The sequence below is a fragment of the Aquila chrysaetos genome, chromosome 4, assembly GCF_900496995.4.
Source record: "Aquila chrysaetos chrysaetos chromosome 4, bAquChr1.4, whole genome shotgun sequence".
NCBI lineage: Eukaryota > Metazoa > Chordata > Aves > Accipitriformes > Accipitridae > Aquila > Aquila chrysaetos.
The window spans coordinates 41,914,435-41,939,798 of record NC_044007.1 but is presented as its reverse complement, the minus strand read 5'-3'; the positions used below and the strand labels follow the sequence as shown (position 1 = coordinate 41,939,798).

The 25,364-nt window shown below is 41.7% G+C and overlaps 1 protein-coding gene across 5 annotated transcripts in view; it reads left to right on the top strand.

Moving 5' to 3' along the window:
- The window catches only part of FAM110B (family with sequence similarity 110 member B), a 116,203-nt gene that overhangs the window by 55,963 nt on the left and 34,876 nt on the right, over positions 1 to 25,364 (top strand). The window lies entirely within an intron of this gene.

The window sequence follows — 25,364 nt, the reverse complement described above, 5'->3', positions numbered from 1 at the left end:
CATGCATATTTTATGAACACATTTTACAGTGAAAGCTGTTCAGAACAGAAGGAAGCAAGCATGAAGTATTAAAAAAAAAAAAGTCTCTTAATATAGTCATGCCTCATTTGATGACTTTTGAATATTGAGGCTGACTGTTGAGACTTCAAAGTTAATGCCCTTGTCTCCGTCAGACTCCAGAGCTCACATGAACTTGTATATTAAGTCACCAGTCATCTGGCTGGCTGGCTGCCACCATGCGTCTGAGGTACGAGTAGATTGTCTCGGCCAGGATCAGAAAGGTGTTAGGAACAAGAGCTATTTTCGTGTTAGTCTTCACTCTTCCCTCTGCACCTATCCATGGAAATGTTTTTCCTGTTGTATAAACCAAAGCAAAATTTAAGTTGTTCACTTTTAAACTATATGGTATGAAACTGTGTTACCTCCAGAGTAGATACCCTTAAAAGTGGGCATTTATTAAGTTGCTAACTTTAGATGGCTGTGGGGACAACAGATACACATGCTTCATTATTTGTGATAGTGTATTCAAAAGGAAAAGTATTTGGGAGGTTTAATCACAGCTGGTACCAGTTTCTTTGAATTTTTTCTGTTGACTGAAGTAGTTACCTTGGTGTCTACATTCACCTGGGTTTTATTTGCAAAGTTGTTTTCTTCCCTGCAGACCTGGAAAATGGCATTTTAGCATAGCAACAGTTAAGCCTGGACAGGGAGGACTAAGGATGTGAAGACGTGTTGTTTTCAGTCTGTTTCACGTTCTCTCGTTGCTCCAAATTAAAGAGGCTTTAAGTTCATCTACGTCTTTTGCCTTTTTTAACAGAGGCTTACCTGAAGTAATTTATCTACATCTTTATGACCTTTGCAACAGCATCCCATGAAGGAGTAAATAACGGTGATGTTAGTAATAAAGAAATGTAGAAAGTAATATCCCCAGCTGAATTATATATTTACCATATCCAGACAGTTTATTTTCAAGAAATGAGAGGCTGGTATTTTCTGTTTCATGTATTGAGCTATTGTTATTTGTAAGTAACATAAAGCACAGCTGGAAAAAATGCGGTAAAAGTTAGCATATTTTTACTGGTGGATACAGGTGATACCACCACCCACTGGAACTGAAATGCTGCACCAGCAGCTATTTAGGCGTGGACATCTCTACCTTCAAAAAGAGCTGTGGTGATCTGTGTGAGTATCACCAGAAAAAATGACAGTTGTGAAACTAAAACTGGTGACAGTGTAATTTAAACTTGCAATGCCTTAACAGCAAAGAATAAGCTACTTTGTTATTGCTTCTCTTTGTTACAAGCTCATTTTTCTTCTGGGCAAACAAAGAAAACAAATTGAAGCAACAGTTCATGTGGATTACTCTCTAAAAAAGTTGTCATCTTTGTTGCTCTAAACATATTTTAACTATAACCAGCGTATTACTACAGCAAATGTAGCACGCTTCAGATTATTCTCGAGCTTCTGTATTCAAGTTTTTGACAGCGAGTTTTTTGATGTAGAAGTTTTTAATTACTCTTTGTTAGGAGATGCATGTATAGCATGTTTGCTATGTGCCTCTGTGAACTGTTCTTATTTCTGATATGATGCCCTGTAGATAAATTTCCAAGTTCTTTGCTATGTGAAAGGGAAACTTCTCTTTCCAACCAGGAATGCAGTGTGTGTGTGTGTATGTGTATGTATGGTAAGGGCACAAAAGTATGTTACAAAAATCAAGGTCTCAAGTGTTTAATATCTCTCTCTCTCTATATATGTCTATATGTATAGCTGGGAAAGAATCACTTATACCATCTAACACTAATATATGTTTGTGTAGAAATTAATATGTTGTTAACACTTTCAATGTCATACCAGTAGTCTCATTATAATCTCATAGAAATATAAATGCTCCTTGAAGACTAGCGTTTTCAGAAACACTGGCTTTGGCTGCTAGCTGGAGACAGATATATGCAGTAAGCTGAGTGCCTGTAATAAACAGTGCTACGCTAGCTCTGGTTTATTGAGATGTTATGTCTTTTTTACTGCTACGTGTGCAAGTGAATTTTGCATTACTTAAAACCATGCGAAGTCTAAAGGGGAAAGACGATACTTAAGGTTAATGCATTTTATTTTTTTTGTAGTCTGTTAGCAGTGAAAGAGATACTCCTGAAAAACAGTCGTAGGGATTTAAAGTATTACCACAGTGTTTATTTTGCAGGATTTATACTTACATGCCTTACAGTTTTTAAGTCGAGTAGCAGTAAGTGATATATGTGTAAAGGTTTACATTACAATGAGAAAAGTGACATTGTGCCCTAAAGCTCCTTTTTCCTTTTCCTCTGTTTTTGGAACCAACTCCGGTTATTACTTTGCTGATGAAATGTCTGTCTGTTTAAATGGTCGAGACATTCAATAGCCCATCTATAAATGCTTATTATAACACTTTGAGAGTTCATGGGAAATCAATAGCCTGTTTTCTGTATTTTGCTGGGTGAAGGTCCTTTTACTCTTTTAAATCTGAAAACTTTGGGGCTGGGTGGTGGGGAGGTGCAGGCTGAGCCCTCTCGGTGGACATTCCCTCTGCAGGCTCAGCAAGGCGTACGTTAAGCTGGGAAGGCCTTATTGTCATGATGCTCTTCCCGCACTGATGCAGCCGCACTAATTAACGGGGTCGGAAATGTGACCACGTCCTCTGTACGCAGACGGCTGCTGCAGCCCCAGTTCGGAGGCACGGGTGCTCCTGTGCCTGGGGACTGGGCCCAGCCAAGGGCCTGTGGTGGGGAAGGTCTGCCCCGCCCTGCCCTGCCCCGCCCTGCCCTGCCCCACCCCGCCCCTCCCGCAGGGCTCTCGCTCGCCTGGCACAAGTTATTCTGGGGACTAACTATGTGGAGTCAGAAACTTAAACAGTGGGTGAAATATGCCTAGCTGTAGGCATCTGCGTGTCAAATGTTTGCAATGTTTAGAGGAAGGTTGTGTTTTATAGAGCTGGGAATGGAAGCAGTGATGTCTTTTTCTTGCAGTTCTCACAGCTGCAGTGGTATGGTGAATTGAAAACAAAATGGGTATTATTAATTTTTTTTTTACACTTAATCTCCTATTATGATTAATTTTAATTGTTCTTAAATGTATTACCTGAGGTATTAAGTGTGGCTTGATAGATTTAATGTAGAATACAACCGGCAAATAGTAATCCTGGATGCTATTGTCTGCGTAATCCTGGTAACAAGATTCCTGTCTCAGTTTCACGTTGTCTTTCGTGGATGTGCTTCAGCCACCTGTAGGCACAACTACTTGCTACAGCCTTTCTACGAAGCACCTGAAGCTTCCAACCCAGATCCTCACTTTGTAAATATGTAATTTTTAAACATGAATTGTCCGTTCCATAACAGACATTATTTGGTTTTATGCCCTGTCATGCAGTTGTCTCATAGTTCCGTGGTATATTGGTTTATTAATTGAAACAGTATATTATTTATACTGCTGATGATTATATGGCCATCTATTTTTTTGGCTGTGTATCTGTTGGGTCTTGTAGAATGATTTTACTGTATCCATTCATACCTTCCTAATATGAATGCAAGTACTACAAAATCCCAATTAATGGCAAAGAAGGTTATTAAATTCTTGCCTCTCTTTAAAGGGAGCTTAGTGTTTTGGAAGTTGGTAGACTAGCTCAAAGATTAGGCTGTTCTGCTCCCTGATGAGGCAGTCTGTAGAAACACATTCTGTAGCAAAGTTATGCAATGCGGAATACAACTTGTATGGATTATTAGTGCCATTTAACTGGAGAGAAATAAGAATATCCAGGTTTGCAGTGGTATGCACATTTTCACAAGTTTGTGAATATTTGGCTCTTGCATCTGTTTAGGGTCCATGGTTATAATTAGCTCTTTTCGGGTCTGGATACTGGTTTTGTAGGTAATGATACTGAAGGAGAGATGTTAATAGGATGTGGTGTGTTGGCCTACAATGCAAATGGATAATATGATACGGTCCCTGTTCCAAAGTGTTTCCTGCCTGTATAATCTAGGCAGAAAAAGGCTAGAGAAGAAAAGAAAAACAGGGACAATAAAGATGAAGCATCTTTTATGTGACCACAAACTGTGGGCTTGCAAGGTAGGCTGAACAGTCTGTGCTTTAGGATTATAAACCATCATTGCAAATGTCTTTTAAAAGAGTGAAAAATATCAGAAGATCAGTATAACTATTCCTGTCTACATAAGCACTTACAGTACAAACTTCCCAGGGTAGGATGATTTCCTTCTGTCTCGGTGTCATAATTGGCATTGGGTATTTTGGGCATTGCAGTCATCTGGAAATGAGTGTGCAGCTTTGTATTTCTACTGTGACATTGCAACAGCAGTCTAGTAGGAAAATGTATGAGGGACTTGATGAATTACATCCCTTCCTCTTCCATTACTGTTACATCAACCCTACTGCAATCCATGGTCCTGCCCCATTTTCCTTCAGCGTATTGTGGAGTGCAGAGATTGCTGTTTTGGCCCCTACCTCCCCAGGGACTGGGTGAAGCCCAGCAGAGGCAGTACGGTTGCTGTTAGTTTTGTGTGGAAGGCAGGTACCATGGTGGGTGCAACAGAACAGGACCTCAAAATAGACGGTGTCATTGTCCTCCAGTGTTTTGGTGCCTCTTGTTTCTATTCCCCACAGTTCTCCTCTTCTTGCCTTGCTGCCAGCTCCTTTCTAAATTTTGTCTGGCCCATTTTCCCATTCAAATCTACTCTTCTTTTTCACTTTCTCCTGTCTGTCTCTGCCCTTCAGCTTCTATCTGCCATTCAACCATGTGCTCTTTGACATCTTTGCAGCCGCTGCTCCCTTTTGGGGGGGGTGGATATCCAAAAATACCTTGTAGGCAGAGGTGCCCAAGGATGGCACGCAGGTGAAGAATTTAAATTCTCTACCAAAGATGCTTGATATTTGTTTGGTTATTATTTATTTATTTGTTGGAGCAAGATGTCCTTGGCTCCTGCTTGGAAAGCTTATTCTGACAAATACAAATCTTATCCTTGACCTTTCCAAGTCTGATGTATCTGCTTTTTTTCTCTCGGCCTGTTACCTCTCTACTGAAAGCAAGCATCTCTGTTCATCTTCCTGTCATCTCTAGATCGGACCTTTCTGAAGTGATTAATGAGCTTTGCTGACCACTTTCTGCGAACAGGGCTCCTTTCCATCATGCGTCCATGCAAGGTACCCCACACCAGCCATGCTGCTGTAAGAGCTTGACCCGAGGAGCTGCTTCTGCTCCTCCTGCTCTTCGTAGGTGTCTCAGGCAGTGGTGGCACGTTACTGACCTGAATCTTGACAGCTTCACTGCTGCCTGCAGGGCTCCGAGCTATGTGGGTACTTACTGCTTTAAAGTCACATTTATTTTGCTCTTTTTTTGCCACCTACTTGGCACATTTGCTGCACTGGGTGCCTAAAGGATCCTGCTATAGGCTCTTTACTGGAAGGAGGTTTTGCAGACTGCCATCATTAAATCCTCACAGAGCAATAGCCAAGCAGATCATGCCCCCATCCCATGCTAAAGTATACAGGTATTGGGTTCTTCATCTGTAGTGTGGCTTGATGAGGAGTCTTTCCTATGGTGCGTGTAGAAAAATTGGGATGCTTCTTTACTATCAACTGTGATTTTTAGCTCTCTAAAGAGCCAGAGTTTTTGCAAGTATTTTCTCTTTCCTTATGCTACAAAGCAACTTATACTTTCTTATTTTACTTCAGTATGACTCTGAAGCTCAAATTTGCATCAAAACCATGTCTGCAACTAACTCTTAAAACACATCCATTCTTAGAAGTCATCTACAAATACTAAATCCATCTGGTGTTGAATTACCATTGATTTTTTTGCAAGCTTGCTGAAACTGGATTGATGCTTCCCACCTCTCCAAGAAATATGTACATCTGCCATTTATAGTGACTCTTACTTCTGGATTTTGCAGAACATACTACTGGAAGCATTAGGATCCTACGCAGAGCTTTTTTTTCTGCTTCTCACTAAAATTAAGTATGGAATTAACAGTATATATAAATACATGACGGGGGGAGTAAAGAAGATGGAGCCAGGCTCTTCTCAGTGGTATCTCATGACAGGACAAGAGGCAACGGGCACAAACTGAAATATAGAAAATTCTATTTAAACATAAGAAAACAATTTTTTTTACTCTGAGGATGGCCAAACACTGACACAGGTTGCCCAGAGAGGTTGTGGAATCTTTGTCCTTGGAGATATTCAAAACCAAACTGGGACATGGTCCTGGGCAACCTGCTCTAGGTGGCCCTGCTTTCAGCAAGGGGTTGGACTAGACAATCTCCAGAGGTGCCTTCCAGCCTCAGCTGTTCTGTGATTCTGTAACTAGAAGTCTCCAAATAGCAGACCAAGCAGGCCTTGCAACTCTAGGCAAGTTATTTTTTCTGTATTAGTTCTGCTATCCAAAATTCACATTTTATACCTATTCTTAGGTACGAATGTGCACATGTATAGATATGTATACACCTACCTATTTCTGGCTGCTGTGTAAACATACCTGGAGGCTAGGACAAACTGGAGAATATCAGAGGTGGAAAATGGAGGAGGAGAATGTTTTTATATTTTTCTTAAATATACAAATTCCATTTCAGACAGGCCACACTGGTTTTCTATGCTCTATGCAGCCACTGAGATATTTTTTCCTTCCAAAATAATATGCTACGTCTGTATAGTAAAAAATGCTAGATAAAATTGCTTTAAAGAAAGTTTTTAATTTTTCTTAAATTATTTCTGTTGGGCACTACTTATGCATAATTACATCTTTGTTGTGGTCCACATTATGTTTAAGTGGGCACAGATTGCCCAGAAGGAGATCTGCATGAGAGAAAGAGGAGATCAAAAGGCTCTGGGTCAGAAGAGGGAGGTACACCCTCAGCTAGACTCCCCTTTCTCAAAAACATAGCTCCAAATTAAGTAGTAAACATGGAAAAATTGGCCTGAGAACTCTCTACAGGCACTTTGTATTTATGCAAATACTTTTTGGAGTCCTACATACACCTAATTACTGCTCTGCTGGTATTCAGCCCTGTTTCTGCAGCCCACGGTAGCTGTATAGATCTGACAGCATTGCTGGAAACTAGGAAGCTGGACAAAGCTGACTACTAAAATTACATGTAGTCTCTTGGTGTATACAAATGAAGCACCAGGTGACCCTCAGAGGCAGTGTTGGAGGAAGCTGTCTGGATAACTCTGTGGGGAAAAAGGGACACTTGCACAGCTCTTCGTGTCCCTTCAAAGCTATGAATCTTGCCTTATAGCATTAACACTCTTTCTCCTTTTCAGCCCCCATTAAAGTCAATTTTTCCCTTGTTTAAATGATCACCATCATTAGTATTATATTATTCGGGATTGAAGAGGTTGTCTTTGTTTACATCTTGGCCAAGATAAGTGACAGAGCATGCAGACCTGGGGTTTTATATTTCAAGTTGCAGAAACCATTATCTTTGTTCCCACAAGCATTTGGATTTTCACTATTTAAATACATGGTAATGCCATGTTTTCTCTTCTGATGCTCTGTGTTCAAATTATTGTGGGATTTACTTTTTCCTGGTTGTTCACAGGTCCTGACATAACATCTTGGAAATGCTACTTAGACATTTCTAAGACAGTGAAGCACTTTCAATAATAATAATAATAAATAATCTGTTTTGAAGATGAAACCAATCTCTATTTATGAGAGCTTGCTTAGTTCCATGCTTAACACATCCGCTTCAATCACAGCCATTAGGAAGTTTTGAACCTTTTTTTTTGTTGTTGAATTTTCAAAAATTAATCAGATAAATCTTCTAATCCTTTTGAACTGTGCCTTTTTTTTTTTTCCCCTCTGTTTCATTTTAGTTTAGCAGTTAAGCCTTTTACACTTGAATAGATTACTTTCTTTGGTCCATGCAATTGTCTTTTGAAAATCCTTTAGAGGTAACCTGTAAAGTGGAGAAGTTTTCTTGTCAGGTATCACAAACGTGCATGAGGAAAGAATGGGTTCGTACTGACAGCTTGCGTCTCCCTTCCCTGCTCTTCTTTCCCTTCCTGCATGTATGTTTTTAAACTGTCCCTTCGTCTGTCTGTCCTCCAGCCCCTTTTCGTCCTGAGTCTATAATGCTCATGTGTGCTGTGAATTTCAATTTCAAGGACTGTTTGGCCATCTGAAGCAAGAAGAAAATGTCCTGTTCCATATTTTAAAGTGTAAAACGTGCTTTTCATTTCCTTTTCATGATATATCTGGAAACATTACAAACGTTTGATGTGAAATTCTTCAGTAAAAGTGGGACCTGCCTGTAAATCAAGCTGCCCCGCAAGTCGGAGATGGGCTCAGCGCTGCCAGCGGTGGGCGAGCGGTAGGCTGTCACTGGTGTGACTGTTGCTTTCTTGCATGGTTCTGCCCTTCCAAACTCACGGGGAAGAGGTGATGGAATTGGCAGAAGGAGTTCCTGTTCAGCTACTTGCTGTATTTACATGGCATTCCCCAAGGAAGAGTTTACTAGTTTTAGGGACTTGATGTCAGATCTTCAAAATGGTTTTAGCAATATGCAGCTTCTGGAAGCAACGTGTACTGGGGTGCAAGTTTCCTGCTTTTCCTCGCAGCTGGCAAGGAGTTTTTGTTAAGTGTGAAGGTGTTGGATGAGCTCCTTTCGTGGGATGCTTTCCTGAAACCTGCCAGTTGGAGGATCCTGTAACACCAAGCCCAGTGGTGTTGGAAAAACAATTGCAAGTTGCACAAAGGCGGATCTGCACCAGGCGCTTTGGTGCAGGACACTGGGACAGAGGTGTGACTTCTTGAGATCGTTACAATAGCTTGAGATCATTACAACGCTTGGTTTCTTTCAGCCAGAAGTACCAACTAAAGCATGACCCTGTACCTTGTGCCACTGCATCAGCGCTCTTGCTCTGCTACGGAAAAGTTTGGAAGCTCTGGGTATTTTTATAAAGAGGACAGAAACCCAGCTACAGTGATGCTTAAGGGGACCCTGTTTGCGTTTTGTCTTCAAAATGGAGTTGTTTGTCACATTTAGAAAATCAGTTGCTAATACTGAGAAACAGGCTGATGAGGTTAATTTTTACTACTAGTTCATTTCAATTTTTTGCACTTGTGGGAGAAGTCAGATGGCCCAGATACGAATGCAGAACTGATACAGGCTCAAAAAAATAATTGCATTTTTTCCTTCTCAAAGAGCAAAACCATACTAGGTGTAATTCTGTTTCAGTCCCCGTTGTATCTAGCATGATTTTAGCATAGTTTTGGAGTCCAGAGGGATTTACTTAACATCCCTATTTCACATGAGCTGTCACCTGAGGTGATTTGTACTTCTTTAAATGTACTCCCCCTTGAAACTTAAGTCCTTAAGTAGTCTGCATAAGTTTTGAATGCTTGTGTTCCCTCTGATACGGTTAGATTACAACCTTTATTTCTGTATAGATGTGATTTTTGTCTGTATAATTTTTAAATAAATAAAAACAGGGTTAACATTAGTCCCTCTTCTAGGTTGTCCTCTGCTCAGCTGGAATCTTGAATTTGCTTTCAGGGTCTTTTAAACCCCTGAAGTGTCCTAATATTTCTTATCAATAAAGGTCACTTTCTTGTGTAGCTAGTGCAATTGCTATTAAGTTAGCCTACTGAGAGCCCTGTGTCTTAAGGAGCCTTTATGATGATCTTTCCAGACAAAGTAGCACTTATACCAGTTTCATAATTTCTCCCTCAGGTGAAAATTCTGCAGTCCACTTGAATCAGAAAATATCTTTCTCTTCCTGCCTTAAACCTGTTAATCTTTTACAATAATAATGAAAAATGGATGCATAAAAAAAGCAGTCATCAAATACAGTATCAGTGGAGTAAAAACTGACCAGTCCTTCCTATCTCTGCTTTATTTCTCCCAAGGTCCTCGCAAGCAGGAGAAGCCCATATCTTGAAGATTTTTCCTGGTGTAGCGCGTCTAAGATGTAGTCTTCCCTATCTGCCTGTGCTGTGAAATCTTCCATCCATGTCTGTCATCCTACTACTGAAGTACTGCGCCATCACTTTTCTAGCCTGGATGAAAGCATCCTTGTCCCACTTATATCAGTTATGAATATTGCTTGAAAGAGCATTTCCCAAGCCTGTGGCTTTGATCATATCATCTCTTTTTACATCTTTTTGTTGGTTCCTTCTTCTCTGTTGTACCCAGTACTGAAACTCTTGGTAAGATATCCTAGCATTATCTATCATCTCTCATTTATTATCAAAATGTTGGTTTCCTGTCTCCATAATGCCATCCTAAGTCACCTTGTCATTACACTTTCAAACAGTTGTCATCTTGCTTTGTTTTACGTCCTTTCCACCAGGGAAGAGCTAATACTGTTAAATCAATTCAGTGTATTCCACTGTGTTATGGTCTTCTTTTAATTTACCTTGTATCACCAGGCAATCTTGCAAAATGAATATTAGTAACTTTTCAATTAAGACCTAGAAAAAGGTCTTTTCAGAAGGACCTGCATTTGTACATGTAACACTGCATCTGAAGAATCGTATCTGCTGGGAAGACTTTTCTGTGCAAATAGTAGGCAAAAGCTTGTAATGCAACAGAAAGTTGCTCAAGTGTCTTCACTGATTACAGAGAACAAGTCTAGTCCAGTGGCATTTCTAGATGAGTGGAGATGTATGCAATGAGAATTATCATCAGTTAGGAAAGCAAATTGACCTGGGAAGTAAGATAAAGAATAATGTTAATATAAGATAAAGGACAGCTTAAAGAAATTAAGTACAACTTGTTATGGTGCTGTTTGGTATTGAAGGTCCTAAACAAACTCGGTATGTGTTTTATGGCGCTTCACAAAATAATTTGTGCAGGTGTGGTGGCTGTGGAAGCAAAGCTAGCCATGTTATTTTGGAAGACTCAAAGCATTGCGTTGTGGCCTTGCAGAGGGGATGTGGCCTTCCTTCAGGAGCCACGAGTTGCAATAATTATTGCACTTCTCTTCCACCGACCAAGCGCTTTTCTTCACGTACAAAACAGGAGTGACATGGGTCCAATCTGCATTGTGGTTCCACGCATTAATTAACTAACTCTGTTTAATACCATTCTGGAAAGCCAGGGGGGGTTTGTTGTTGTCCTTTCAGGTTTTGTGGTGGGTTTTTTTAACAGGTGCCTGGAAGTCCTAAGTCCAGTTGTGTTTGCCAGACTATCAAAACTGTGCTACATTTACTATCTCCCAGTGAAGGCAATTGGCAATGCTACTGTGTGGTCACTTCATTTAAAAAAACCAAAAAAACACAAAAACCCCAAACACCACCAAACCTATTTATTGAGACCTTTACCTGTATTTCCAGTGTTCACATAAAAACACTTGGGAGTGCATGGCTATTAAAATCACTGGGACAGTGTTAAATGAAATCAGAAAACTTCTGAACATTAACTGCTACTAGATATTTAGAAGAGATCTGCAAACAGTAGCTTTCTTAAGAATTTGTGTTATTTCTTTTCGGTATACTAAGAATTACGAGGATAAAGAACATAATGGGTCCCTTGGAGGTGCCAAGTGAGATGTTTGTGAAACACCGTCACAGAGGTCTACTTGGTACCACAGCACTGTCATAAATAAAACTGACTGGTGATAACTTTGAGCAGATAAGTTTTGAAAAAGTACTGGGTACTAGTTTAAAGGACAGTGGGAAAAGACTAAAATTAAGGAATTTCCTGTTTTAAGGGTTGAAATAAGCACAGGAAAAAAGATGCACCTTGAAATTCAAATGCAGCTCTCATAAGCATTTCTGTTTCTTAGAAATATGGTGGTATATTTTTTCTGGGGTTACAGTGGGGACAGCATTTTTTTTAAAGTTATTTTATTGTAAAGGTCACACACGAGAGAAGTACCTGAGTACCGTTAAGGTTCACAGAAAACGCACAAAACCGCTGGGGTGTCAGTGCAGGTGGGAAGCCGGGACGGGGAAGGGTCTCGCAACTGCCCCTGCAGCCCCCTGTGCCGGGGCAGCTCCCCCCCCAGGGCGGGATCCTCTGGGCTGGGCAAAGCCGAACCCGTTGCCCCAGTGCCCTTTGCCGTCGGTGGAGAGAAATGGGCAGGTGTGGGTATGGCTTCTCTGACCGGCTTGGGTGGTGGAGGTGGTCCTTCTCCTCTGCCCACTGTGGAAGGGACGGGATGGATGGCTCAGACATGGCTGCAGTTTCTTGGCCACGTTGCTGCTCTTGGAAAGCTGTTTCTGAACCTAACTGCTGCAGTGGTTAGAAACGGTTTAATTTCCAATGTAAATTTTTACTTTTCTTTAGCATGATATTCTATGACGATAACTTAAAACTTGTTGCACTGCAGTGTGGTGTGGTGTTTGGTTTTTTTCCCCCTCCATATGTACCTTCTGTAGAGTGAAGCATCTGTAAAACAGAAAAGATTTTTTTCAAGCATAGCTTCCTTGTATCATCTCTTCAAGTTTATATAAATCACATGGACGCTAGTGACAGTTTACAGGAAGAGCAGCGGAAGAACTTCATTCCCTGTAAAAATCTGTGCATACGCATATGTAGCAGGTTTGAAAATCTGAAAACACCAGGCATGACAATGGTGTGTGATCACAGGGGCCAAAAGGTTTGTGCAATTTGGCCGTCGCTTCCCACTGAAACTGGTAACAGGCATGGGAATTGCCAGGAATGGTCACTGCCTATACATTGCATGGCTTGGGAAGAAACCTGGTCTCTGCCACAGGAAGGCAAGTTCGGGGGCAGCTTTACAATCTCATTTGCTTTTTAAATTAGTCGTGGTTTGTAGGTGGGTGGTAACCGATGGAAGGGTGTAGCCGGCCTCTTCCCTCTTAAAAATAATCTCGTTACCAGCGCACGGGCACTTTGCTGTGCCTGTCCGTGATTCTGGGAGTTTTGGGATCGATGAGTAAGCAGAGGCTGGAAGCAGGTTTGAAAAGATGGGCAGGGACAGGCTGGTGTTGGGGCTGGGGGCATCCCGAGGCTGAGATATGTCTAACAGTGTGGTGGCTCTCCTCATGTCACCGTCGACATGTTTGGAGGTGTACGTGCCAATTCATTGACTGAAGTCTCTTGGGTTTTTGTAGCAGTTGCTTAGCAACTGCAAAACACTTCAAAATGGTATTTTTCTTCCTTACCCTGGGACTGTCCTTGCAGCAGGGAGAGGAGGGGGGGAGTGAGGAGTGTGGCGGGGTGGCTGCCCAGCAGCCGCTGTCCTTCCTCCCACGTGTCACTGCCAAGGTGATGGAGGAGTGCCCGGACTTGTACTGCGCGCTCCCCTTGCAAATTCACAACTCTTCTACACCGTCACAGCAACTTCATTCTTTTCACGTGCATAAAAATTACCCTCAAAAAGAGACAATGCTGTATTTTAAATGTTCCCCTGACAAGGAGTGAAATTCTCCAGTAAAACTTTGGTATTTTAAGGCAGGCAGTCAGGCTGCATGCAAAGGGATATAAAACGAGATTTCTGCTGCCACTGAGCCACCAATGCCCTTCACCCTCGGAGGATGGGTGCGCTCTCAGCGTGGGCATCAATGAAAATAACTTTAATTTTTGCACCATCCCAGCAGTTCATGTGGTATAAAAACAGCCAGGTGTGTGAACCATTTTAGCTGGCATGCCAAGTTATAAATTCTACAGTCGGTATTTCAAATTATTATTTCCCATAAATTATGACTTACATGTAAGGATTATGTTCAAATTAGTGCAGCTTGAAATTGGTGCTTCATGTGTTTTTATCATTAAAATATGATGTCCTCGTTGGCACTAATTTAGTTTTGGTGTTTGATTTATTTTCCAGCACCTTAGTTTTAGAGCTCATGTATTGTTTGGCAGAAAGGCAGCTGTTCAGGATCTAGAGCCACTAGTTTGTAGTAACAACTGTTGGTTTTCATCCTTATCAGTTTTTCTTTCCAATTAAGATGCAGCTGTTAGGACTTTTGGAATGTGGGGGGATTTTTTTGCCTAATGATGTAAATGGGATAATCCTAAAGTAAGGATCTGTCCTTCAAAACAACTGGGAAAAGACCAGGTTGTGAGACTTCAAAGTTTAGTCGGAAGTACCCTGGGCTGTGATTTTTGTGACAATCTACATAAAAAGATCTGGTGGGGTTTTTTTCTCATGTGCATGGAAGAGAATTAATGATTCAGAGGAGATTATCCTAAAGGATTTTTCACACTGCATCTTTTATAACATAATAGGGGAATGTACATTTGCTAATGCCTTTGAACGTACAGTTTTCTTGTGACATTTGGAGCACTCAGATACAGGGGGTTTTTTACTTTTTAGTGAACACATAAATTTGTGGGGGTTTTAGCTTTTTTTGCTCAGGTACGTGTTCAGTGCTGTATGTGAAAAAATCCCTGAGCCACCTTTTTTTTTTAGTTACAGCCTATAAATGGTAATCAGCAGGAGAGAAAGCTACACACACATATCATTGCAGTGTATTGCAGACTGTACAAGTATGCTAGACCAACCATTTAAAGTCAGGAAGTCAAGCAGGCTGAAGATGTTCAGTGCTAGATTGGAGCTTTATGTGTAATTTCACTTTGGTGGCCTGTTCATGCATATGTGTTTCTTGAAAAGAATGTCATGTACTCTTCCCCCAAACTCCACTCATACAGCAGAAAGTCACTTATACCTAAGTAAGTGCATCCACATGAGAAATCACAAGCTGTATGTATGTATACATACATACAGACAGAGAGAGAGGATGTACACATATATATGGCACTGCACATATATATATATCAGTCAAAATATACTCTATATATATGTGTGTGTGTATATATATATATGTGTATATATATATACACACACACATATATATAGAGTATATTTTGACTGATATATTTTCCCAGGTGGAAGATCCTTTGAACAGGAGAGCAGCTTCTTCTTTATATCTTCTGGATGTGATTTCTAGAAAGCTGGGGGTCGAGGGGGACAGGGATCCCAGGTTCCTGGCTCACTTCCTGCTGCTTTGTGTGGCAAAGGAAGGCAAGGAGCAATCCTGTGCTCGTATAAGTCTCTTTGGAGGGATTTGCATAGTGTATTTAGATGCTGTTTCCTCCTTTCCCTCCAGCTTTCTGAAAGGAACATAAATTATAGCCAGTTGTTTCAGCAAATTAATCAAAAATGCTTTGGCATTACCTCTTAACTATAGATGATAGCATCATCTAAAAGAATAAAAACTAGTCAGCCAGGTCAAAAATGGAGAAGCTGAATATTTGACACATTCTCCCACTAATAAAAGCAAGTAAAAATTCCTATTAATTTTCATAATAAAAACCCTCTAGTTTCACAAATCATTGAACTCAGCGATCAACTTAGAATGTTAGTGCTATTGGCAAGCGATATTATAAACCGATACATTTTGCTCTTATTGACTCAACCATAAGCCAATGACTTTTCTCTTTTATTTTAACACAGCAAGAGTCAGAAAAAGTTCTTATAATCTCAGTATTTTTCCAAAGATTTTTATGAACGGTAAGACCACAGGAATACCCCAAGGAGGTTGTTACAGCAGGCTTATGACAAAAACTATTTATATACAATGAGATGCTATCTTTTAATAGAAAATATCCAAATACAAGTCTTCAAGGTTTTAATTCAAATACTTGATGCCATTTCAGTAAAGACCAATGTATGAGAGCTTGCTGGGATGGATAGAGCTCCTTGTCCCCATGGGATCCTGTGGTAGCCCTTGTGTGAAGGCACTGCATGGTGTGGTTGGGTGGTGAGGGTTGGCTGTGCTGAGAGCATTTGTTCTCAGTGTGATGATTTTTTTTTTTTTTTTTTTTTTTTTTTTAAGATACAAAGAAACTCATATTTTTATCAAGTTTGTGGGAATGTAGGACAGATACTCTGGTCTGTGTGGATGTGATGACCGTGAAGATGATGTCTTTTGAACATTGAACTTTATATGAGAATGTTCTTAACTTGAATATTCTCTGTTTGAAGACTGTCTGATCAAGGATGGCAGGTTGACTTTTAGGGCATCTAGTGCCATTAAACGTGCCCCAGGATATCTGAGACAGCATGATGGGCAGCATCCTGGTGTGTAAGAAGCTCTGAGAGTGAGGTGTCACTGTGTTTTAAATAGTATTGTGACAAGGAAAGAGTGTCTTCTGCTTGCAAGCAGTCTGCAAAAGTAAAACCAGAGATGGGATGTTAAAACCTTGTATGCCTGGGAACTGAAGCTAGAGAGACCCTTAGCAAGTCCTAAGAACTGCATTTTTGTTGCTGGTGGTGGTGATTCTTTTTCTGCTTACACAGGATCTATTCCTGCATGATAAACAAAACAAATTCTGTGTGTATCGTAATAATAATTTAAAAAAAAGCTGTGGGAATAGTTAAAAAAAACCAAACACAAACAAAAAAACCCAATAAAAACCCAAACCCCCAAAACTGAAAAACCAAGAATTTTTATAACTTGCTTGGTCACTAACTTGATTATAGTGGATGTATAAAAAGTGGTCCATTTTGGTAGTACATTATGTTACCATGGTAACATTGACTTACTAATTTAGAAACCCTTCAGGCTAGTTTTGAGAACACTAACATTGCACTAGTATACCAAAACATGAAAAGACTTATTGTCAAAGTAACTGCTAAATGTTTAAGATGAGCCCTGTAGATACATATGGACTTCCCCCCCCCCCCCCCCCCCAGTTTCTATTAGGATTCACATTGGTTCTATTATAAAAAAGATCTGTGACCAGAAACAAATTAATATTCATATATCTTAATGGTTGTACTGTTTTCCTTACTAATTTATTTTATTTCCTTCTTGGAATTGGACCTTTGGGGTCCCATTGTGAAAGCCATGGTAGGTGCAACTGCTTAGCCCCCCAGCTACAGGGAGCTGTTATTAGCATGCTTCCTGCATCTGATATGTGGACTGTATATCACACTCAGAGTCCAGGATATTAACAGGTTCTGCATCATCTTATTTGCATGTGATCACAGACTTTTTCCAACGGTATTGATTTATATCAGCTGCACTTATATTGGGGAGTTTTACTACCATTTTTTGCCCTGCGTATTTGGGGAGAAAAAAAAAAAGCTAGTGATTCAAATGCCCTATCAAAATAACTAGTATTATACTTACTCTCAATTAATAAACAAACAAAAAAAAATTACTAGCAATGGGAGGACGAAATATTCACTGGGGATGCAAATGCCTCTTTCTGTGAGATGTGTCAATGTCACTGTTTCTTACTGCATCTATCATTTCCATTATCTTGCCATAAAAAAAACCCACAAACAAAATCAGCAGTTATACTCCCTGTCGTGGGTATCTTCCTATACAGTGGAGTAAATTGTAGGCTCAGCTCCTTGAACCTGTTCTTGTAACACCCTCTAAGGCTGCTGTGAGCTCTTATTTCTTGCTGAGGTTGGTGAGAACTGTGGTTGTGCGGGACTAGCAAGGCATGTGCGTGCCTCGGGTGCTGGTAAGTTACGGCCTTTTCACCAGATCTCATCATGGGGGATTTTTGGCTTGCAGTGTGATTTTTCTTCACTCGCAGTAGAAAATACCACATGCTTTTCTGTTGCATATCAATATATGTACACACAACTGCATTTGTCACTTCTTTACCCAACTCAGTTATGTTAAGCAAAGCCAATCTTAGCATGGGAAATAAGCAGTATTTATTAGATCTCAGTTGAATTGATTCTGCAGTCTAACTAAAGAAGACTTTTGCCAGAAAAGAAGTGACAAAAAAATTGGAATATTAAGAAATATAGTTAAAACAGAGTTGACTGAAGAGTAACCTGCTTTGCAGAAGTATATTTAACCAAATCTGCATTGTAGTGACTTGGTATGCTTCTTGTTTCATGATAATTTCTTAAATCCTTTCTTGGGGGCGGAGGTAGATTTTAATCTTATTTTTTAAGTGGTACTAAATTGACAGATCTGGAAATCAATAGCTAGGATTAGATCATGACACCAGCTTGGCCAAAATCTAGGCTGTTCTAGATTCTAAGCTTTTATTTAAAAAAGAAAAAAGGCATTTCCAGCTCTTCTGGGGGTGAGGATTACTGTTAAACCTGCAAGCAGAATGCAGCTGAAACAATCATATTCTCATGTGTCTCTGTACTACTACCCAGAGCTCGGAGACGTTTCGTGTACCATACCAGCCTTAGATAGCGTTGACTCTGAAGCAGAACAACTGCAGCCCCTGTCTGAAGGCTGCTGTATCTTCTCATCTGAACATGCAGCGAGTGTGCCTGTGTGCAGTGCTCCTCTGCAGGTTGAGGGGAAAAAAGCCCAAACCAAAAAAAAACGCAATGCTGTGTTCGTGCCAGGATTTCAAACTTTCCCATAACCGTTACTGCTGTGCAGGTATGAATTTATAAGGAGTAGCCAGCACTGTAAGCAGGGTATGTCAGATGCAGATACTTGCATTAAATAAAATAGTTAACGTTAAGATTTTTAAAGAAAAACTGAACAAACCTACAGGAAAGCATCCACGTTTCTCACAATTCAATGCACCCAGAATTGAACCAGGCTATAAATGGTGCTTCTCTTCCTTGTCCTCCTCCCATCCGTTTGGGGGGAGGACATTATTTTTATCCCGGATCAATTCTCTATCCTGATTTTGCTGCACCCCTACGAGCAGTTGCACCAGTGTAACCTGAGGGATGTTTTGGAGGAGAGAGAAAGGTCTTGCTGCCATGAGAGAGGCGGGCAAAGCCCTGTTCCTGCTGGAGTACGGCTCCCTGCAGCCCTATTCAAGTGCAGAGGGTGCCTGCAGCGACCCGTCCTCGTCACTGTGCCTCTTCTCTCAGCAGCCTGACCCTGCCCAGCCACTCGATCTACAGCATCATGGTGATGTGCTGCTGGGCCAAAATGGCCTCATTTTAGGTCAGAGAGGTAATGGATCAGTGCTGGAACAGTACCTAAGGAAGCTGGTCTCAGACTGGGGTGGGCTCCAGACCAGATCTTGAGGTGAGGTTGGGGTGCACACCCATGGGCCCCTTCCAGGGGCACTTTGATGCTGGAGGTAGCACAGAGGGGAGCACTGGTGGGGACAGGGAAGGAGCCTCATCAGTATGGGTGAAACACGGACCATGTTGTAAAGGCCAAGTTTCCATGCAAGAGCGAGCCTCAGCCGCTGAGACCGCAGCTGCGGAGTTTTCCAGCTTGGCTGTGCTCCCCCTTCCCCTACAGCACGCCATCCCAGCCGGACGCCACGGCGCGGAGGAGCGCACAGTGGTATGTGCTGCTGAGCCATCCCAGCTGTGTTTCAGCTGCCCACTGCTCCCTTCTTCCTGCAAAAGTAAATAAATATTTAGAGTTTGAATTACATTACCTAGCAAGGACAATTTCATATTCCCACATGCTTCGCTCCTTATAACTCGATAACAGCAGCAATGGCATTTGGGAATTATCTAGAGATAAAAAAAAAATTGTAAGTCTATCTGGATTTACCTACCTAGAATGTATTCTGACAACAGTGATTTAGTTGAAGAACTTGTGTCCTGCCTGAGCATCCTGTTTAGTTTCCCCAGTTCCACCTCCCTTTGCTACTAAATGTATTTTTTGGATGTCTGAGAGAATTTTCTCGTCTGTGGTTGCTAGATGATGGGTATCCCAAGGTTTTCCAAGCTTGAAATAGCATTAGGGTGATTCTGGGAGCAGGTACCCATCATCTAATTGATTTTAGGGCTGGGGTGTTGAGGGGGGGTGTCCTTTTTTCTTTTGTTTGTGTGTTGTGGGTTTGGTTGGGGGTTTTTTCCCCTCTTTAAGTATAGCTTTTGCCTGCTCGCCAGCTGAGGAGACTAATGCATAAAGACAAAGCTGAGATCTGCCTCCAACAGAAGCAACCACCCGCTGCCATGCTGCGGTGCAGAATGTGGAAGCAGAGGCTGGTTTGTTTCTTTCCACACGCCAAATCCAAATGCTTGCTCACGGCTTCCTGACACAGGCTGTTTGTGTGCCGGTTTGTGAACTGCCAGTACAGGTAGCTCGGCCCTGTCCTCTCCCCATCCCTTCACCTGGAAGGAAGATTCGGGTACATCACCACTGGGGTTTTGGGGCTGTCCCTTCCCACAGAGGTGGGGTGCCATTACCCACAGCCCCCGTGCCAGCATCCTCTTTGGCACTTAAGGTTTGGTTTTATGTGCTAGTGCAGTACAGATTGGCTGGGTTCATAGAAAAGTGACCCAGGCTCCTTTTCCAAGCAGATTATTTGGATAATTTTTTTGTTATATGTTTTTCTGCAAAGGCAGCTTGCATCCTTCTTGCTCCAGTGTGTATTTGTGTCTGGTTTATCCGAGCTTCCCTGAACACCTAAGAAGTTACTGTGGTACTTTATCTACCCAGTGATGCTCGTTGTTGGGAGAGAGATGGCTTGCAGGGCTGCTAATTCACAATTTTTGTTCCCAGTGTCCTAAGCTTTTATTTACCTACACGTTAATATTTGCCATGCCTGATGAGGCTGCGTTTTGTCTTTGGTGTCAGTGACACAAGTTGCATGTTTTCTCACAGTCTAGCAGAGGAATAGATGGAGAACAGAGCTGTTGTCATGACTGGAATTAACATACCATATGGTACATACGTCACCTTTGTCTCGTATCATTGTCTACTGCAGAAAAATTATTGGAAACCGTCTTTTATTTCCAAACTCAAGTTTTCAGTGCAAATTGTTTCTTTTTCTTCCCCAGGTTCCTGCATATTTCGTGCAGAGGCACTGTTGTTCTTAGACTAGCAAATTAAAAAAAATAACTCCTCAGGTGCTAAAGATAACCTACGTGTAACTCTATAAAGAATTATTTTCTGCTACTTCTTACTTTTTAAGCAGCAATGTTGTTTAGCATTCCCGGTAGGTTAGCATCTCCTGTAGTGTCTATTTGTCTCCAATATAGCAATATAATCTCTGATCCATGGGTCTGTTAGTGATATAGTCTCCTCAGTTTGCTGCTTCCCATTGCTTTATTAAAGAAGTCAGTCTAAGCTTATATAACTTTAATCTTGGGTTGTTGGGATTTTTTTTCTTCAGAATAGGTTATATTTCATTTGTGCCAGTAACTTAGGACTTTATGTCAAAATTGCTTCAGCAAAAGTAATCTAATGGGTAGCGTGATAAAACAGGATTTAACTGTTGCATCTTTTTTTAAAAGCTGTATCCTGCTTCGTCTCTCCAAAAGACTTTAGTTTTGTCCTTTCTAAACTACACTGATGGTATGAAGGGGATTCAGATGCTGTACAAACCACATTCAAATTAGGAAGAGCTGAAGATACAAGTCTGGACAAATATTTAAAGTTCAAAAGAATCTAAAGAGGTCAGGAACATAAAACAAAATGCAAAACTGTAATTAACTTTACAAAAGTTAATCCCAAATAAAACTATTGCATGTTATGGAGAGACTTCAAAAAGGGTAATGACATAAAAAACTTGGGAATAATACTAGCAAGGGTCTGAAATATCATGGGAGGGAGCCTTACAGGTATTGGCCCTATGAAGATGCCCAACTGGGCATACTGCAGGGGGGGGAGTAGCAGCTCTGAAGGTCTGATCCTGACCCCACTGAAGTTGGTGGAGGATCCCTGTTGATGTTGGGTGGCATTGCAGCAAGCTCTATGTTTCTCTTATGTGGACACCTCGAATAGGCAGTCAGTTGCAGATGCTTTATCCTTTGGAGGAGATCATCAATATTTGAAGGATTTCAGGAAAGAAAATCACAAATGCAAGAAATAAAATTGAAGGCAAAATAAAATTGAAGTACAAAAGAAATTTTCAGCATAGGTGATGTAACAAGAATCAGGGATTAACAAAGAAAATATAAACAAAATTTCTTTAATACTCCCTTCCTAGATGCATACCCAGGGAATGGTCTGCTACAGAAATTGGGAAAAGGCTCTAGCTCTTGTGGTCTCTAGTACTAGATCTAACAAGCAATTAGCTAAGAGATGGTAGAGAATAATCTTCAGTTGGCAGGGTAATGGACTGGAGAAGGGATCAGCTCTTTTTCCTAACGCCTGTAATTCCTAATTGCTTATTAGCTTTTTATATGTGTGAAAGTTATAATAAGACTGCCTGTCTCTCTGATTCTCCTGCAAATCTCTCATCAGAAAAAAAAATTGTATCCCATGAATGAACTTTGCTGTTTCTCTAAAAACCTATTAACTAAATTATACTATATGAACTCTACTTATTATGACAGATCTGTTTTCTGTTGTCACGATATAGAGATGATACTGGTTTTTCTCCCATTTATAATTTAATTCTCAGCTCTTTCACATAACCTCTCTCAATTTACATAAAGTGATTTTCCCCCCCCCGCGAGTTGGATGGATCTATTCTGATACATCTCCTTACTCTCTTTTCTAAAATTGAAAATCATGGAATCATTTAGGTTGGAAAGGACCTTTAAGATCATCGAGTCCAACTGTTAACCTAACACTGCCAAGTCTACCACTAAACCATGTCCTGAAGCACCGCAAAATACCCCCAGGGACTCCACCACTTCCCTGGGCAGCCTGTTCCAATGCCTGACAACCCTTTCAGTGAAGAAATTTTTCCTAATATCCAGTCTAAACCTCCCCTGCCACAGCTTGAGGCCATTTCCTCTTGTCCTATCTCTTGTTACTTGATAGAAGAGACCAGTACCCACCTCCCTCCAACCTCCTTTCAGGTAGCTGTAGAGAGTGATAAGGTCTCCCCTCAGCCTCCTTTTCTCCAGGCTAAACAACCCCAGTTCCCTCAGCAGCTCCTCATTAGACTTGTGCTCTAGACCCTTCATCAGCTTTGTTGCTCTTCGTTGGATGTGCTCCAGCACCTCAATGTCTTTCCTGCAGTGAGGGGCCCAAAACTGAACACAGTACTGGAGGTGCGGCCTCACCAGTGCCCAGTACAGGGGGACGATCGCTTCCCTGCTCCTGCTGGCCTCACTATTTCTGATCATCCTCCAGGTAAAACATCTACTAACCTGGGGATTTATCCAGTACTCCTTAAAGCAAAGTTTCTTCTTGTGCTGTGACCCATCCAAATTGTTTTTCTCCTTTGTGAATCATTTGCAATGCCTGATGACAAGCTTGGCTACTTTAGTTGCTAGTGAATATTCAGTAGGTGTAGCTTCCCTGGTGATCCCTCTGTTAATCTTTGGCTAAGCCTATAGCCAGTGGGCAAAAATCCTCACAAGTCATCTTCCCTTGGATTGCCTGCACTGCCTGTGCTCAGGGGTGCCCACGGGGGAGCGACACAGCTTTGAACCAGTAGGATAAGAATTACGGGGTGAGCTAAAATACCTTGTATCGCTATACATTAAGCTTTTCCCATCTGGATTCACATGTAGTTGAACACCGCGGTTGTGTAGGAACCATTCTTCCGTAAAAACATGCTAGTTGCTGTGTTGCGCTAAGTGTATAATCCTTTTTTTTTTTTTTTTTTCCTTTAAAAAAAACAACAGGAGAAAAAAACCAAATGTTGAGTTGAAAAACTAGAAAGCAGTTTGAGTAGGTGCGGGTGCAGAGGAGCCGTCGGAGCTTGCCCTGCCATGTTCTTCTGGGACGGTTTCAGCTGCCGCGGGAGGCTGGGTGCCGGGGAGCTCCCCCTCCATCCCTCTGGGGAATAGCAGAGCCCCAAAGGAAGAAAGTTGGGGCTTTCCCCTTTCACCTTCCACTAGCATGGGACCTGGCTATGTTTCTTACCTTCCTGTGGCAAGCAGTTGCTTCCTCAAGGAGTTTTACTCTCTCAAATATGGCTGGGTTGGCTTGTTTGCAGAAAGGTGGGTAGGCTGCCAGTTGGACAGCCTCAGCGCCCAAAGTGTCGTATCGTCAGTGAGGTCTGGCCTCGGCGCCGGCCCCCCCCCCAGCGTACGGTCAGCTCTGAGCCGAGCTGCCGGCATGGCAGCGAGCAGCCTCCAGCAGAGATAACTCTTATCGTGTGTGCTGCTGGCTCAGCTCCGCTTTTCCTCACATGGTGACAATTTCTGCCTGCCATCGGTTCCCCCTTCGTGTCCTGGTCGTGCAGGCAGCGAACATGGCCAAAGGATGCGTGTTCATGCAGTTTTAGTGTTTGTGCCTTCAGCCTCCAGTGGCAAACTTTGGGAAAGTTAATTCTTCTTCTTTATCACTTTGGCCCTTTCCTGCCATCTTTAGCATTAAATAACTCCTGTGCTGACTTTGTTCTTTCAATTGCATTGGGAGTGTCATCTCGTTTGAGATGCAGGTCAGCAGGAAAACAGCCAAGTGTGGAAAAACACACCATCGACGTTCTCTGGGATCGGAGTGGCATGGGTGACCTAAATTTGAAATGCTCCATACTCCATGGCTGATCCAGCATCCTCAGGCTGCAGCCTGTCTGCTGCAGTTGCACACCAAGAAGTGCTTTTATTGAGGAGCAAGATCTCTGCCAGTTTACTCCACTAAAATTTGGAGTTTGGAAGTCTGGGACAAAATGGAGAGAAATAGAGAAAGCAAGAGAAAGAAATGCAGAAAAAGAGAATTTGTACTTGAGAAGCTTGATCGAAGCAGAAGAGCTTGCATTTTGGTCATGAGCTGGGGTGTGTTTCAGTGGTTCAATTTGTTCATTTTCTAGAACAGGCATGAAATCGCTAAATTTGTGTATGTGGACAATAATAATAGGTTACAAAACCAACACACTAGCTTCTTTGGGTGGGAGGAGAAACCAAGAGCTGCCTGAAGGCAAAACATCTCTAATTTTTTTTTTTTTTTTTTTTTTCTGTTTTTGAAAAAGCTCCTTTTTTATTGTGTGTTTTGCTGTTGCCCACACTGATGCTGGAGAGCATCTTTGCAGTCTGCATAAATTGGAACAGTGGGTGGCCGACTGTGCTCGGTGCTTCCTCCAGGTCATGGCTGCCACAGTTTGCCACTGTCTTTTATGCGTGCGTGAGCATGGGCACACACATCCGAGGTGTAGGAGTGCGAGTTTTAGGAGCACTTGGCAACAGCCCCCACACATGCCGATCGTGATGCCTGCTCACAAAGCAATACAGAACAGAAAAAGCCAGGGAGGTTTTCCTGAGGACTAGTAAGATGCAGCTTGTAGAAGCATGCCTCGTTTTGCTTTTGCTGTTAAAAGCAGATATGTTTTGGTTTACTTCCAGGCCGCAAAATGCTCCTGACTTTTTCTTTCCTGACCCCCCATGATGGCACCAGTACCCCAGGGAAGGGATCCTGTCATTCCCTCTTGGACAAGGGACAAACCCTGGGTCAGTGGTGATGATCCAGGAATATTTTTTGCAAGGTCTGTCTAACCAACAAGAAAAATTGTTTTGGTTGTTTTGGTAAGGGTTTTGGACACAACAGAAGTGAGGTTTTGGGGTGGGTTCCCCGCCCCTTCTTTTCCTTGATTATGGGAAGTTTCTGGGTGGTTGTGCTGGTGGAACAGTCCAGAGGTAAACAGCAGCATTC